At 46.6% G+C, this 16,929-nt stretch overlaps 1 protein-coding gene across 1 annotated transcript in view; it reads left to right on the top strand.

Moving 5' to 3' along the window:
- Nucleotides 1-16,929, top strand: part of LOC138566016 (uncharacterized) — a 320,259-nt gene that overhangs the window by 302,360 nt on the left and 970 nt on the right. The gene's annotated exons all lie outside the window — the stretch shown is intronic.

Here is a 16,929-nt window from a genome sequence, read left to right as displayed (position 1 = left end):
TCACACAACACAGCGCGCCACAATTCGCAATATGAAACTGTACTTTTAAATCAAACCGCAAGATTTTAAATTTGGTAAAGTACATTTATTTGACATCAAATGTTTAGAGAATATTCAGCGATTTTCATTTTTATTTGCTCACGTTCCAAAAAGTTCGTTTTGAGGCACGCAATGTTCCTTTGCTGTACACAGGGTCTTAGATCATCTCACAATACAGCGCCACAATTCGGAATATGAAACTGTGGTTTAAAAGCAAACTGCAAGATTGTACATTTGGCAAAGTACATTTATTGGACATCAAATGTTTAGAGAATATTCAGCGATTTTCATTTTTATTTGCTCTCGATCCAAAATAGTTCGTCTTGAGGCAAGCGATGTTCGTGTGCAGTACACAGGGTGTTGGTTTACGATAAAATAAGCTCTTCGGTCGCACTGATAATCGCATGGCTGTTCCAACAACGAGGCACTAGGCCACCACAACGGTCTGTATGTTGCATCTAGCCGTTAGTACCGCGTAAGGGCATACTTGTACTTGGCGATCGTCCCATAAAATGGTCAGGGTGGTAACGTTGTTCACGCGGAGAAGCAACTGGCGGTTGAAAAAGCCCTCCGCCGGTGTCTGGTTCTCGTGACACAGACAATAATGGGTGAAGTACCTGTTTGAAAAACATAAAAAATTAAATAAGTCTCACCATCAGATCTTTATTAAAATTATTCATTTTATATATTCGGTCGGGAAATTATTTCATAGCTAGGACAGTGCAACTGGGTTTTAAACGTCAAGGGGGGGCTGTAGGATACTGAGACAGTCCCTCAGTGCAGGGGTTGACAGGGAGTGCAGGTGGAGAGTGGAAGGGCCCAGGACCGAGATCGCAGACAGTGGACCAGTTGTAGCAGGGGAGAGGGAGAGAGAAAGCAGAAGCAAAGGTTTTGAGGTGCTTCCGTAAAAGGAGACGGTTCTCCCCAAGATAGTGCGCGGTACAAAACAATATGCCACATAGAACGAACAAGTACAACTTAACCCGTCTTTAAAGCTACTGTATAGTAATTAAATTGCGGTATAAACTCATCTAAAGAGTTACTTACATTATATTTGCATTTTCCATTGTGTCTGTGCGTAGGGCAGCCCCGAAATAACACTCCTTCTATGCCGACGTTATTTCTTCTAATGAACGAACATGAAATGGCTTTCGTTTCTGAAATTATATTCATTATCGTTTCTTACGTGGTCCCGGCCTGTCAAGGTCAAATAACAATAGAACCTTATACTGAGTCGTGGGCCATTCTGGCACCCGAGAAAAAATCAAAGCAGCTGACCTTCACTTTGAACGAGCACACATTCCTAGTTAGCTACATTCAGTGTAAGGCATTCTCACAGGACTTGAAATTTACACTCCATCTTTGCATTTTGTCTGCGTGCTTTGCAGCCCCACAGAACCATAAATACGGAGACATTCTATATTTTTTGAAAAATGATTTATATTACTGTTTGGTTTAATTTAATGCGCAAATGAACAAGGTTGGATAGATACACATATTCAATGGGCCTGCGACATGAGGAGACTCGAGAGAACAGACAATCAAATTACAATTATTTAAACCGTGATGTGTATTTCTCAATGAGTTCTTCTTTAGGTGGACATGGAACAGGCAATGTTGGGTGGCAATGCAGTTGTCCCCTGCACAGGTTCCTTCACAACTCCATTTATGTGCCTATCTAGGACGTCAACAATAAGTTTCTCAATAAACTCATATTGCATATCCTCAAACACTGGTTTGATCACCCATTGTTTACTTCTTTTAGTGAAGGCCTTATTGTAGCGAAGCGTCCCTAAAGTTCCGGTCGTCCTACTTTGTTGACGGCCAACATTATGGTTATGTGCCAAGACCGCTAAAAGAGTCCGATTTATCATGCCCTCCATGCCAAAATGCAATCGTTTTGGCCTGTACTTTAGGCACATATTGTGGAACACCTCCAAATCTCCTGTGTGGCAGAATTCCGTGAGTCCCCTCAAAGCTTTTGTTATAGTTTTATCAAATACAATCTTTTCAATGGCTTTGTGAGTGGGTGATGAAGGAATCAACCACTTCTTCTTCCGTGCCTCCTCTGTGGACAAATGGCCATGTTCACAATTGTGGAAATGTTGGTTCGTGTTCCATCGGTGAACGTTTGTACAGTGTGGCATTACTGACCGCCATTTTTCCAGTAGAATTTCCAACGACCCTCCACATGTTTTTGGGCTCCACCAAAGATGGTTGCTGATTGACTTGGACCACTGTGAAATACCTTGCAATTCTTTTTTTTTACCTGCAGCCGACAATTTTTTATTGATTGATTTTGCAAGATGCCAAACGTCAAATTGGTGATTTATATTTTTGTACTGTTCTCTCATTGTCTTGGCAATTGAAACGTGTCTGTCCGTGGCTATCAGGTCGATCACCATTCCCCGCGATTGTAGTTCTTGCAATGATGCTACAAAGCCAACTTTCTCCATGGCCACTGAGGATGTACTTTGTGACACCTGCACGACCACCGAACTCACAATTTTCTTACTTTCCATGTCCTGAAAGTGGTAGGTGCAGTACTTGGCTGAAAATCCTGGGCTGTCGCACTGTCCATCACCGGCTAGCCTGAACCGTTTGCCCGCGAATGTACTATCAATAGACATTTTTTCCATTCTCCAAGCTTCGCTAATGGCTGGAAATAGATAATCGGTTTGGTATTTGTAGAACTGAGTTTTCGCAATGAAATGGATTCCCACAAACTGAAAGAAAGACTCTAATTTTTTAAAACTTGAACCACTAAAAAGTGCAGCCGCTGCACAAAGTAGATTGCCTGCTGGCAGTTGTCCCAGCATAGGTTGTGCAGACCATGTGAAAGGATGATATTTTGTACAGGTGGCATGTATTTTAAGGTTAGTGCCTCGAATTGCACGAGTCACATTAATCAATGGCTCCCCACATACTTCCCCACCTACCAAATGCCCACATTTAATCCGAATAATAATATCAATCAAACAACTATCGAATACAATGAATTTGGCCTCTTTCCTTATACTGTCACTCTGCATCCCAGCTGGTTCGGCCTGTAACGTTGAGGACATGTCACTCACATGAAAGGTAGAATCTCTGATATCGTCTTCCGCTATGTTCAGTGATATTGATGGTGTTTCATTGTCGTCTACTTCATTCTCTTCCATTGCAACATCTGTTCCTTCTCCGGCGATGGGTGAATAAAACAATTTCTTCAACTTTCTCGCGGTCTTAGTTTTTGCGGGTGTGGATTCTGTGAATTGATCTCCGACTGCATCCGAACTACCAGGAGGACATTCACTATCAATGGCTGGTGGTGGTATAGCTCCGTTGTCAATCACTTCATATTCTTCCCATTGGCACGATGCTTCTCCAGTCTCAAGTCCCTGCCAAAAGGTTTGACAAGCAACATCTCTCGTTCGCTTCACTGTCTGTGTAGATCTAGTTCGTACACCCACTCGCAACTAGAGGACAGATTGGAAAAGGGGTGTTCAGTTTAAACACAACTTACAGTATTGAACTATTAACAGTGAAAAACAACATAATATAGTGACCAGGACACTAACCTTCTTTTGCTTTCTTTTCTTTGAAACTTTCTTGCCTCGAACTTCAACATCAGGACGCTGTTGCTCCGACTCGTGTGTGCATGTCTCCACTTCCTCTTGCGCTGCAACGACTATGTTTTCCTGATAAGCACATCCATCACGCACTGACGCTCCATCGACTCCCTGAAACATAGAACTTTCATTAGTATGTATAATAATATCGAAAACACAAAATGTACTTGGGGACCAATACCTACGTACATCTCAATAGCAAAACACGAATGAACGCTTTGTGTAGAACATTCAAACGACAATTATTCACGCATTGTTGATCTAGTTAGATGGAACTGTCAAGATCCATACCTCGGGCTCCTGCTAGACTTCCATTGATGATATTATTGAAGATGATGCTTCAGTGACTCCCTGAAACACAGTAATTGCATTAGTATGGTTTTCTATTTTGATAAAAAGAACAGAAAGTTTGTGCAGGCGTGAACGGCTCATCTAAATAGACCTGCACAAATGATCAGTTGTCTAAAATAAATAATGGATATCTAAATATGATTCGATTTGCTCGATCGTTGGAAGTGTCACCATCCAGAATTCTGCATCAACTACTAGGGGTGATGTTCTTGTAGAAGAAGCTCCGTCATCTCCCTGAAACATAGTACTTGCGTTAATAAAGAAGGAAGTATAGCGGATGTAATCAAGTCATATGATCTCGCTTGATCGAGCTGTCAGTATCCATACCTCGAAATGCATAAGAACATCAAGGGACGATGTAACTGCAGTGCACACTTCTGCAAGCTGTTGCGCCGACCCGTAACTGCACGCTCCCCCTTCTTCTTGGACTAATGCTCCATCGACTCCCTGAAACATAGGACTTTCATTAGTAATGAACACAATATTGAAAAAAGAAGACACATAGGAGGGCGACGACAGAAGGACATATCAATGGCTAAAAACGAAAGAAACATTGTGTGTAACAATCACGCTACAAGAATGCAAGATCTGATGATCTCCATCGATGGAACTGTCCTGAAACGTACCTCGAGCATCTGAGTGACATCAACGGTAGTCGTCAATACGTTGGACTCCTCAGCATCTCCCTGAAAGACAGTACTTGAATTATTTTGGATAACAATAATTATAACTGAAAACAAAGACTAGAGGACGAGTACAAGGGTGTACCATTAGGTAAAATAATTACACGATAAATTAAAACTATTGATTTACATGCCTAAAACAAGTCAGTGGCAGAATAGCCAAGTAAGATTACCCGATAGGCGCTTGAAGTGGCTGATGACTGCAATAACGACACGGATGGAGAATCTTCCGCCTTCATATTGAGTGGATACATAAATGGGGAAATTATTGTTAGCTAATGCTACACACTACCGCAAGGCCGAGAGATAAATACGTAAACTTGACTCACCAGTGGAGGGATGTGGACGAATAGAGTGGGAATAGCGGTTGAGAGCAATTTTCGCCTCGCTCGTCGTGTGTTCTTCTTTATTAGCAATGATGTGGAGTACATGTCAGAGGTAAAGTGCATGCTGCAGATGCGGTATCGATCACCCCTCTTGTCCGCAAAGACTTCTAGGACTCTACTTTCAAGCTCAGAGGGTGGATATCCGCAATATCGGACCCATTCTCTTATCTGATCTATTGTTTTAGGGAAAACATGCATTATAGTACCTTCAGATTTATTATGGGTCTTCGAAGGGCAACCGCCAATGGAACAGGCAGGCATTGTGGAAAGTTCTGAAAAGTAAAGATCAACAATTCTCTATGAATACCAATGTGTTAAAAAATTAAATGACACATAAAAGGTTCAATGCAAGGTATGTTTTGGTTCTTGGAACTATACACGTTATTCACATGCGGATAAGTATTTGAATAACTTTAAAAAAATAGAAAAATAATTTGACTAAACTCAGAACATGTGACTAGTTCCTTGCATGTACTGTCTTGAACGAAAAGAAATTGGACGCAAAATGAGTATGGTACATGGCCTTACCTTGACGAGCAAACAGTTAGATGCAGGGATCAGAGTAGTTTCTTGTCGTAGAACAGGGAGCAGTTCACAGGTTGCAAACTGACGAGTTTCCTCGAAGTGGTCACGGAAGTTCACAGAGACGAAGAGCAGATAACCAGCACCTTCACGGGTTGACTAGCAAAGTGCAAAGAAGTTCTCATTATAAATATGAAGTGGGTTATAAAGAATTCGAAACAGGGGTGTGTTTGTGAATGAATGACGTGTATATGTCGTGGCATTATGCGGTTTGCAGGGGGCCGTCCAGCGTGAGGGGGGATGCTTGGCAGGAGACACGGGGTCTGGAGGTAGACATGGGAACAACAACCCATGCTCTATAGACCACTTTGAAGTGTACATGGTCTTTGGCACCTCTTGGCCTTTATCGCTCCCTGACAGCTCCACTTGCCAGAGCAAGTACCCCGGTGCGAACTGCCTTTGATAGGGCGGGGGGTGGATTGGGGCGGTGGTCGTGCAGACAAGACACAGGAAGACTCGTGAATGGAGACACACTTATGTGGATTGCAGGGGGGCCGTCCAGCGTGAGGGAGATGCTTGGCAGGAGACACGGGGTCTGGAGGTAGACATGGGAACAACAACCCATGCTCTATAGACCACTTTGAAGTGTACATGGTCTTCGGCACCTCTTGGCCTTTATCGCTCCCTGACAGCTCCTCTTGCCAGCGCAAGTACCCCGGTGCGAACTGCCTTTGATAGGGCGGGGGGTGGATTGGGGCGGTGGTCGTGCAGACAAGACACAGGAAGACTCGTGAATGGAGACACACTTATGTGGATTGCAGGGGGGCCGTCCAGCGTGAGGGGGATGCTTGGCAGGAGACACGGGGTCTGGAGGTAGACATGGGAACAACAACCCATGCTCTATAGACCACTTTGAAGTGTACATGGTCTTTGGCACCTCTTGGCCTTTATCGCTCCCTGACAGCTCCACTTGCCAGCGCAAGTAGCCCGGTGCGAACTGCCTTTGATAGGGCGGGGGGTGGAGGGGGTGGAGACTCGTTTGCCGCAGGGCCTCACCAAGGAGAGGCCATCTAACTGCATGTAAGAGGCAGGCTGCAGGATCTAGTACATGGAAGGCAGGGGGGTGAGTTTATAAATACCTCACCCTCCCAGGAGAATATATGGGTGCAGTTCACCCTGGAGACCCTGGATCCCTAGGCAGTTAGTCAGCAGCAGCCTGGCCTGTGGTGGCAAGGCGGCACGGGCCAGAGGGGGTCATCTCTGTACCCGGTGCCCAAAAGGATGATTTATTATGATCAACCATATTGATTATTTACCTATAACCATGTTTTGTATCAATAAAATCCAACGGCCTTCCTTTTATTGCCAACGCTTCAACAAAGTGGTGTGGTAAGTATTTTTGGGGGAGGAGGCAAGGCCGGGAGGCTTGATGCCAACCCGCAAAATAACATATGTATGTCTGCTGCATATGGGTTCAACGGTTATGTGGATTGAAGGTGGGCGGCCAGCGTGAGGGAGGATGCTGGCCGGAGACATGTGGTGTGACAAGACAAGGCACAGGAAGACTATTCAATGGAGACACACTAGATTCATTTAAAAAATCAAAACAACCATTGTTAAAATATATGTTGGGTTTTATTTTAGATCTTAATTTCAATTGAACATAAATAATAAACATTACACATTGTAAAGTTGCGGTTGCAGCACATCCAGGGAAAATCCGCGGTATTGTCCACTGTCGCTGGGGAAATGTTGTCTAATGGCAAGTACCGCACAGGCAGGTATTACTCTCCGAACGCGGTGTCCGAGCCTCCCGTGAAGCCACCAAGTGAAGCAACGATAGGCCACCAGCCTGTACCACCTGTGAAAATGAAAGATGCAAACTGTATTAAAATGACAACTTTCTTATCACTGTCAATTCAGGTAAAAAATGTCATTCTGCTTTGAAAAAAATTCTATCTAGAAAATGCACAACATGGAACCAATTTACATGCATTCGAATGATATGTAGATGTAGTTTTATATGTGGGAGACGACCATGAAATAGTAGTGGCATCACTGACATCACAACCAGAGTATACTTACTCGTTACTCGGATTACGCGGACGAACAGTGCCGCAAAGTTCGTGCATAAGCACCATCATCATCCTCAACACGGTCCGTGAGAGGCAGGCTTCCCTGAACTCTGGCAGCTCGGTGATGCATTGCGGACTTGGCTCGCCTTCCGAAATGTAGGCCAAGCACCCGGAATTTTCACGGCAGCAGCAGTTCTCCTCCTCGATTGGCATTAGCTCGCACCGATTGCACGTGCACCAGGTGGAGACGCCGTCCATGCGACATGGTCCAGGCTCCTCATCCGTTGACTGGTCCTCCCAACTGCCGTCCGAATCCCCATCGTTTTCGCGTGCTTGCCTTTCCAGTAGTTCTTCCTCGGTGTACTCGGGCTCGTACATATACGGCATTATTGTAGCCATTGTGTGGTAAAGAAAGTAAAATAATTTACAGAGATGGTACAGGTGTTCACAAGGCCTAGAAGCGGCGAAGGTAGCTGACCAGAGCACAGAAACGAGTCACAGAATACTCAAAGTAACACAGAGAGAGTAATGGAATCGAAAATCTGCTGCTGTGTGTTGTGAAACGGTGTGTTTATACTTATTGAGGAAAGAGGCGTCCTGCCATTTCCATGGCGACACTTCATTAGCTGAGGCGCAGCGATTGTTGACACGAAACGTGCTTTGGCGTTGGGAAATGGGCGGTACGCGTCTGCTGATGTCAGGCTCAGGGGCGGGGGATTTGATTTAGTGCCGCAAAAGCAGGTGAGCCAGGGCGATGCGGCAAGTGATAGGATTATCAGAAAATGGCGGCTGATTTCGAGTGCGATAATGGACGAAAAGTCGGGTAAGGTCCATAGGAAAGTTTTCTACCATCTACCGATTTATGCTTAAAAACACATGGCCGAACCGTAGGGACAATAAAAAAAAAGTCCCGGAACTCTCCTTTAATTTGGTCTAATATGTTTCTAGAATAACTTCTTGTATTTTCTAAGGTTCACTTAAGAGGCACCGTTTTTTCACAAAAAAAGTCAAGCAAATGTTAAGCGTACAATGGTTTGTGGTTGGAGAGTCCCTGGAGATAGGTTGCCGAAATATAACAAAATAGATGGCAAATATGTTGCATTTCCGCAAAGTTGTGCATATCATTTTTTCCCAATGCTTCATAAATATCTTGCGGTGAGGGCTTGATAAGTTTGCTTGATAAACGTTTTATTGCGTTTTTGACAATTCATATGTCAAATTGTAGTAGGCACAGGTGTGTCATTTTGAACCTGGAGAGCTGGACTCTCCACATTACCAAAATGGTGTGATCCTAGGCAAATCATCATCTCTCTCTGTACCTCGTTCCACTCACATTGGGTAAGCATAAACCAGGAACCACATTAAGCAGTGTTGCATAAAAACTAAACACGCACTATCAAAGCCAGTAGTTTTTGCTTCAGTGTAGGCATTGTAAAGATGGCCTGTGAGGTGTGAGGAAATGAGGGGTAGTGAGGAAGGGATGAGGGCCAAAGGAAAGAGGTGTGTTCAGGAAAAGAGATGCAGAGGCACAAGGGGAAGAGGGTAGTGATAAGAGTAGGAACAGGTAGAGCTTTCACTGTCAGCTGGCACTGTCAGCAAATGTATGGGCAGGGAGATGGATGGTGTAGTGCATAGGGTTGGACTCCCGATCACCAATAATACTTTTTTGTATCAGATCAGGAGATGTACAAAATACATATCTCAACAACTGGATCCAGTAGAAACCATTTGGAAATGAGTCAGGTGGAAAATCCACTAGTACACGCTACCTTCAAGTAAAAAAACCTTCAATGGCAAAGGTTGGTTGTGCCCGCAACGGGCTATCCCAAGTAGTACTGAGCCAGCTGTAAGTAGCTCTTACAAGTGAAACTACACACTGATATCTTAGACATGTTTCTACTGGATCTATGTTTATTAAAATGAAATCAACCCTGGACTTTTCTTGATAGAAATTCAGGAGATGTACACCCATCTGTGAGCAACTTGATCCAGTAGAAACCATTTGTAAATAATCAACTGGAATTTATTCCAAGGCACACTGCCTTCAGGTGAGAAGCATGGGGCAGCAGATGCTACTTTCAGCAAGTTTATTATCTCAGTTGGCTTTACCGGATCCAATTACTCATATGTACTTGGCGCTGGTCATTGAGCCGGATTTTCCCATATCTGGAAAAGAATGTCTCCTCGGATCCCGGAAATCTATTTGTGCCTATAATGTACTCTATCTGCTTTTGTTGGCAAAACCAGGATACAAACACTGGTCATCAAGGTCAAAGTTCGGTGACCTACCCACTAGACTACTGGAACATCTTGTTAGAACATTCGTGAATATTTCTGTCGGGATTGTACTCTGCAGAAAATATTCAAGTTCAGCTTTGTATGTGTAAAAGATCTGCACCTTTGCTAATTTGCTCCTTCTTTCTTTAATAATGTATTAATTAATCTCCTGAAATGTAAATATTTATATGGGGGGATGGTGGGCTGAGAAAAACCTCCAGAGTTCCCCTCTTCCCCTAATGTACAACACCCTCCTGCCTTTACCCTTCCCTCCCCCAGTCCTTGGCTGGTGGGATCCCACAGAAAATGATTTCGGTTTCCAGCACTGTGTGTACTTCATTTGAGAATCAGGCAACCTGTGCAAATGGTAGAAAGTAAACCTGCTCCCTTGTTATGCACCGTTACAAAAGAATTGTGTGCAATACAAAACGTTCTCACATTGTTCATTAAACTCAGAGCTCAAATATGGCCATAAGTGCTCTTTCGAAGGGATTGTGTCCTCCGACGTATTCCTCATCTTAGATATCTCCTTCCAGCTCTGCTGGCCTCGGAAAAATTTTTCTCTAGAGGGCGCTGCGCGTCGACGTCCTTCGAGTCGATGTCCCTCGACAGCCGCCGTATCGACGTTCAACGTCATCCTGCCTATAAAGGCCGCGCGCAGCGTCCGTTGCTCAGTTCCGTTTTTCCGCGCTTACTCGGTGCCTCGGAATACCGTTGCTCAGTTCTTAGTCAGATTAATCCTATTTACCTCGAGTTATTCGATCCGTACTCGATGGCTTCCTCGTCGGAACCGACAACTCCTCGATCCGGCTTCAAAAAATGTCGAGATTGTGGGAAAAAGATGTCGTTGACCGATCCTCACAGAATTTGTCTGTGGTGCTTGGGAGCTGAACACCATTGTTCGGAATGCGAGGACTGTATGTCCATGACAGCTAAGGCCCTGAAGGAGCGTAGGGGGAAGCTGGAGAAAGGTAAGACTTTTAAAGCTTCTTCTTCGTCGACGAAGTCGAGACATTCGTCTCCTCGTCACCATTCGCGCTCCAGGTCTCGGAGTGGGTCTCATCACTCCTCGAGATCGAAGCACTCGAAGAGGAGACGTCGAAGATCCCCTTCTCCGTCTTCCTCTTCCTCTGTTTCGCCAAAAAGAATCCCTTGCCCCACGAAACATAGTTCCCGGGCTGAATGGGAGGAATTCCGAAAGAATATGATGAGCGTCTTCGAGAAAGCGGCCTCGACCCCCTCGAAGACTGCCGAGAGCGATGCTCTGGTCGAAAGACCCGAAGGTCAAAAACGCCGCGAGTCGCAGTACCCGGCGAAAGAAACCTCTCGAGCGCGTTTCGAACCCTCGAGCAGGACTATGACCTCCAAACCTTCCTCGAAGGTTCCGTCGACGCCGTCGACGAAGGTCCCGTCGACGTCGAGGTCGATGTCTTCGACGCCGTTGTCGAGGGGACCTTCGACACACGGGTCTGTCGACTCGACGCCGGCCTCGACACCGGCGTCGACGCCAAGAAAAGTCTTGGTTACCACACATCCAGTGACTATCCCCAGGCCCTCGACGTCGATGGCTTCGATATTGTCGAGTAGAATTCCAATTCTGTCGAGGTCCTCGTGGCCTCCACCTCTGTTTTCGACGCCACGCTCGAAGCCTTCGACGTCGACGACATCGACGCTTTCGAGGCCAATAATGACAAGTTCGGCACCCTCTGCCTTGGAAATGGGATTTACTCCCTTTATGAGTTCAGAACAATTGAGAACTATATCCTCAATTTTAGAAGAGGGTGAATTGTCTGAACAAGACACATTTGAGTTACAGGGACCTGTAACCCCAGTTAGAGAGGAATTTTCCTCTGAAGAGCGCAGATTAAAGGATCTTCATGATTCTTTACATGAGGCAAGTGGGTTAGACACTTCCCCTGAGGTGGAGTTTGCTAAGCCAGACCCGGGGGAGCATGCTGAAACCCCCTACAGAGCCTTAATGGCCAGGATTACAGAGTTCATGGGGTGGTCTGCACCTTCACAATCTTTCCAACAAGATGACCTCACGGATATTCTTGACAAAGGCCCACAAGAGGATCCTGTGGTGCCCTTTCATAAAGCTCTTCAGAGAAAGATCATGACAAACTGGGAAACCCCAGATGTCGTACCAGCAGTAAATAAAAAACTGTCTACAAAGTACAGGGTATCTTCCACAGACCCAGAGTTTTTGTCTAAACACCCATCCCCAGAAAGTCTGGTGGTACAAGCAGCATCCTCTACCGATGTCAAGACGGCTTATCCTACAGTCCCACAGGACAGGGACGATAAAAAATATGATGCTATGGCAAAGAAAGTCTTTTCAGCATGTAGCATGGCGTTAAAGTCTGTTAATGCTACTTGCACCCTTGCTAGGTTCAGCCATACACTTTGGGAGTGTGCTTCTACAGCGGCTGACTGCATCCCGGAGGGAGAAGAAAGGGATGCGTTCCTGAATATTATACAGGACGGTAAAGACGCTATGTGCGAATCCCTCCAGACGGGCATTGATTCGGCTGACAGTATCAGCAGAGCAATGGCGGCAAGTACATCAACCAGGAGATTCGCTTGGTTGAGAAAGTCGGGTTTTGCCCCAGATGTGCAAGCCAGGCTCTTGAACATGCCATTCGATGGCTCTTCTTTGTTCGGGAAAAAGGCGGATGACAGTTTAGAGAAACTGCAAACTTCAAAAGCTGCAGCAAAATCCCTAGGAGCTGCAATCCGTCAGACTCCTTTTCGTCCCACAGGAACCTCTGCGAGGGGCAAGTCCTTTCGCTTCTAATCCGCATTCGGAAGAGGTAGAGGACGACCGGCTCAAAGGGGTCAAAGAAGAACTACCCGAGGTGGACGGGGTAGATATTCTAAAGCCGCAGCAACAGCAGGTGCCTCTTTACCATCGGCATCTGCATCAGCCGCCCCAAAACCACTCTGAGGACTCCCCTCACAGGACACCTGTAGGAGGCAGGTTGACTCAACATCTGACGGTATGGCAGGCTATCACGTCAGATGCTTGGGCATTGGAAACAGTCGCCCATGGTTACTGCCTGCCTTTCCTACGTATACCTCAGAGTCATCCACCGGGGATCAGCTCTCAGAAAGCTCCTGATCCGCTCCTCTTGCAGGAAATTTTGGACCTGCTAGAGAAAGGTGCCATAGAACCGGTACCTGTAGCGGAGAGGAACAAGGGCTGGTACTCCCCTTACTTTCTCATTCCGAAGAAAGACGGAGGACTGAGACCCATCTTGGACTTGCGAGAATTGAACAAATTCCTCAGAAAAGACAAATTCAAGATGGTCACTCTTTCTCAGATCCTCCAGGCCCTTCAGTTCCAGGACTGGTTGGTATCTCTGGACCTTCAGGACGCTTATTTCCATGTGCCTATCCATCTCAAACACAGGAAATACCTGAGGTTCGCAATTGGCAACTCTCACTATCAATTTCGAGTGCTGCCATTTGGGTTGACCTCCGCCCCGAGGGTCTTCACCAAGTTAATGTCGGTAGTGGCTGCAAGTCTAAGGAGGGAAGGGATTCACGTCTACCCCTACCTGGACGATTGGCTGATCAGGGCTGTTTCTCCGGAGCAAGCTCAGATCCAGCTAAATCACGTGTACCACTTCCTTCACAGACTGGGCTTCTCCCTCAATTTAAAGAAGTCACAAATGATACCATCGCAGAGACTCCAGTTCATAGGAGCGATCCTGGATACTTCCCTGGGAAAAGCCTCGCCACCAGAGGTGAGGGCTCAAGATATTCTACAGATGGTTACCAAGTTCCAGCATGCCCAACGTCTCCCAGCCTTCGACTTTTTGAGGTTGCTAGGCCTCATGGCATCCTGCATTTTCCTTGTGCCAGAGGCTCGCCTGAGAATGAGATCCCTCCAGTGGGCACTGAGGACTCAGTGGTCACAATTCTCAGGGAGAATGACAGATCTTCTTCAGGTTCCCGGCAGGGTGGCTCGAGACCTTCAGTGGTGGGCCTGTCAGGAGAACATCTGAAAGGAGAACAGTTTTGGCAACCCTGGCCGGAGATAACAGTAGTCACGGATGCCTCACTCACGGGGTGGGGAGCCCATGCCAACGACTTGACCATCAGCGGTCGTTGGTCTCCATCGGAGTCCAGACTACACATCAACCTGTTAGAGCTGAGAGCCATCAGGCTTGCGCTGAAGGCTTTCCTGCCAGCTGTACAAGGGAAGAACGTCCTGATAATGACGGACAACACGGTGGCCATGCATTACCTCAACAAAAGAGGAGGCGTAGGATCACTACCCCTGTGCAGAGAGGCGATGCAGCTCTGGTTTGGGCAATCCAAGAAGGAATCTCTCTATCGGCAGTTCACCTAGCCGGAGAGAAGAACTTGACAGCGGACGCTCTGAGCAGGCAGAACACAGTCTCCCACGAGTGGGAGCTAGCTCAGGAAGTCCTTCAAGAGATCTTTGCCCTTTGGGGAACCCCTCAGGTAGATCTGTTCGCCACCAGCCTAAACAGGAAATGCGACCTGTTCTGCTCAAGGGAATTTCCTCCGAGAGGAGCTCTGGGAGACGCGTTCATAGTGGACTGGGAGTTTCCGCTTCTGTACGCGTTCCCACCGGTCCCTGTCATTCCTCAAATGATCAGGAGGTTGAGAAGATTCCGGCGAACCATGATCCTAATTGCCCCGGATTGGGCCAGGAGAACGTGGTACCCGGACCTTCTAGACTTGTCCATCAGTCCTCCAATTCGACTTCCACTCAGAGAGAACCTACTCTCACAGAAGGGAGGTCAGGTTCTCCATCCAGACATCAAAACCCTCAACCTTCACGCTTGGCTTCTGAAAGGCTGAGGTACAAGGATTGGGACCTCCCTGATGATGTTATGGAGGTGTTGCTTTCGGCAAGGAGGCCAGCAACAAAGTCTTTATACCGCTGGCGTTGGAACAGATTTTGCAGCTGGTGTAGAGAACAGAATATCGACCCATTTTCATGTGGTACACCAATGGTTTTGTCCTTCCTACTATATTTGGCAAATTCAGGCCTTCAAGTTGGCACCATTAAGGGCTATCTCGCAGCGCTATCCATCTTTAAGCGTACTGCGGAAGAACCTTCCTATTTCAAATTACCCTTGGTAATACAGTTTCTAAAGGGGTTAACCAATGTTTATCCCCCAAGACCATTCCAAGTTCCCCTATGGGATTTAAACTTAGTACTAACTTTCCTGATGGGTACACCTTTCGAACCTCTCCATTCTTGTTCGTTAAGATTCCTTACCCTTAAAACTGTTTTATTAATAGCACTTACATCTGCTAGAAGGGTGAGCGAATTACAAGCTCTTTCTTGTAAACCCCCTCATACAATCTTTCACAAAGACAAAGTTGTCCTGCAAGTGAAGCCTAATTTCCTCCCAAAGGTGGTTTCTGAATTCCATATCACTCAGAAGATTACCCTACCATCTTTCTATCCTCCTCCTCACCCGGGGAAAGAGGAAGAGAGGTTACATAGACTAGACCCTAGGAGGGTTTTAAGTTTTTACATTAGTAGACTAGCCAGGATAAGACAGGCAGACCAGCTGTTTGTAGGTTACACAGGTCACAAGCTGGGGTTACCAATAACTAAGCAGACCATTTCCAGATGGATCATTCTAGCCATTCTGGAATGTTATGAACTGGCAGGGAAAGAGCCCCCTCACAACCTTAGGGCTCATTCGACCAGAGGTATTGCAGCTTCATCGGCCCTCAAAAGAGGCGTGCCGGTTAAAGACATATGTGGGGCCGCTACGTGGTCGTCTGTCCATACCTTTACACGTTTTTACAATCTGGATTCCTCCTCCAGTCAAGAGACTAGGTTTGGAAGGGCTGTACTGCATTCTATTCATCAATAGAAGACAGCGTGAAGTCAGTACTCCCTCCTCCGAATATAGAATACTGCTATGGGAGCCTATCTAAGATGAGGAATACGTCGGAGGACACAATCCCTTCGAAGAACAAGTTACTTCTTACCTTGTAACGTTCTTTCGACGGGATGTTCCTCCGACGTATTCCTCATCGACCCTCCCATCCATCCCCGCAGTTCTACTTCCCTTGTTGTTGCAGCTTACGCTCCTTCAGGGTGATTAGTCTAGTCCAGACAGTAATACTGTGGGCTACAAAACGGAAATGAGCAACGGACGCTGCGCGCGGCCTTTATAGGCAGGATGACGTCGAACGTCGATACGGCGGCTGTCGAGGGACATCGACTCGAAGGACGTCGACGCGCAGCGCCCTCTAGAGAAAAATTTTTCCGAGGCCAGCAGAGCTGGAAGGAGATATCTAAGATGAGGAATACGTCGGAGGAACATCCTGTCGAAAGAACGTTACAAGGTAAGAAGTAACTTGTTCTTCTATGCAACTTCCAAATGCGTTTGCATATAATTCATAGATCCCACTCAACCAAACTCTTGAATACATACAAAATAAATAGGCGAAGTACAGTGGGGTTAGATTTGCCTCCATTGTAAGCAAACTGTCCTGGGCCGTGGAATGAGAGGGCACCCCCATGAAGCTCAAGGGCACAGGCCATTAAGCTTGGAAGCTGCCCCACGGGTTCAGAGGAGAAAATGGGGGGGGGCTTCCAGAAGGCAAGCCACCCCTTCCCCCCATTTCCTCCCCCCCACACCCTGTCCTCTCCAACACCCAGGGCACACACAAGGAACCAGACAAGGAGGCAGGGAGGGGACACACACAGTAACAACACAAAGACAAAGGGTGCCAACTGGTGGCCAGCGCCAGCACCAAAACCCCCAGTGTCTCTCCCCTTTCTCAAAAGGGAGAGACCACATGACCATCAGGTGAGGGAAAAGGCAGGAAGCCACGCACCTAGCTGCTAAGTGGCTGTCGGCATAGGCCGGCAAGTTGAAAGGCCAGTAGCTATATGCAGGGCATGGCCTCAGGGCATATTTGCCCTATTTAGGCAGGCCTGCTGCAGCAGCCCTGCAGAAAGAACACTCTGACTGGAGTG

Source organism: Ambystoma mexicanum, chromosome 2p (assembly GCF_040938575.1).
Source record: "Ambystoma mexicanum isolate Mex_15411 chromosome 2p, UKY_AmexF1_1, whole genome shotgun sequence".
In the NCBI taxonomy this organism is placed as follows: domain Eukaryota; kingdom Metazoa; phylum Chordata; class Amphibia; order Caudata; family Ambystomatidae; genus Ambystoma; species Ambystoma mexicanum.
This window is presented reverse-complemented; position numbering and strand designations above follow the sequence as displayed.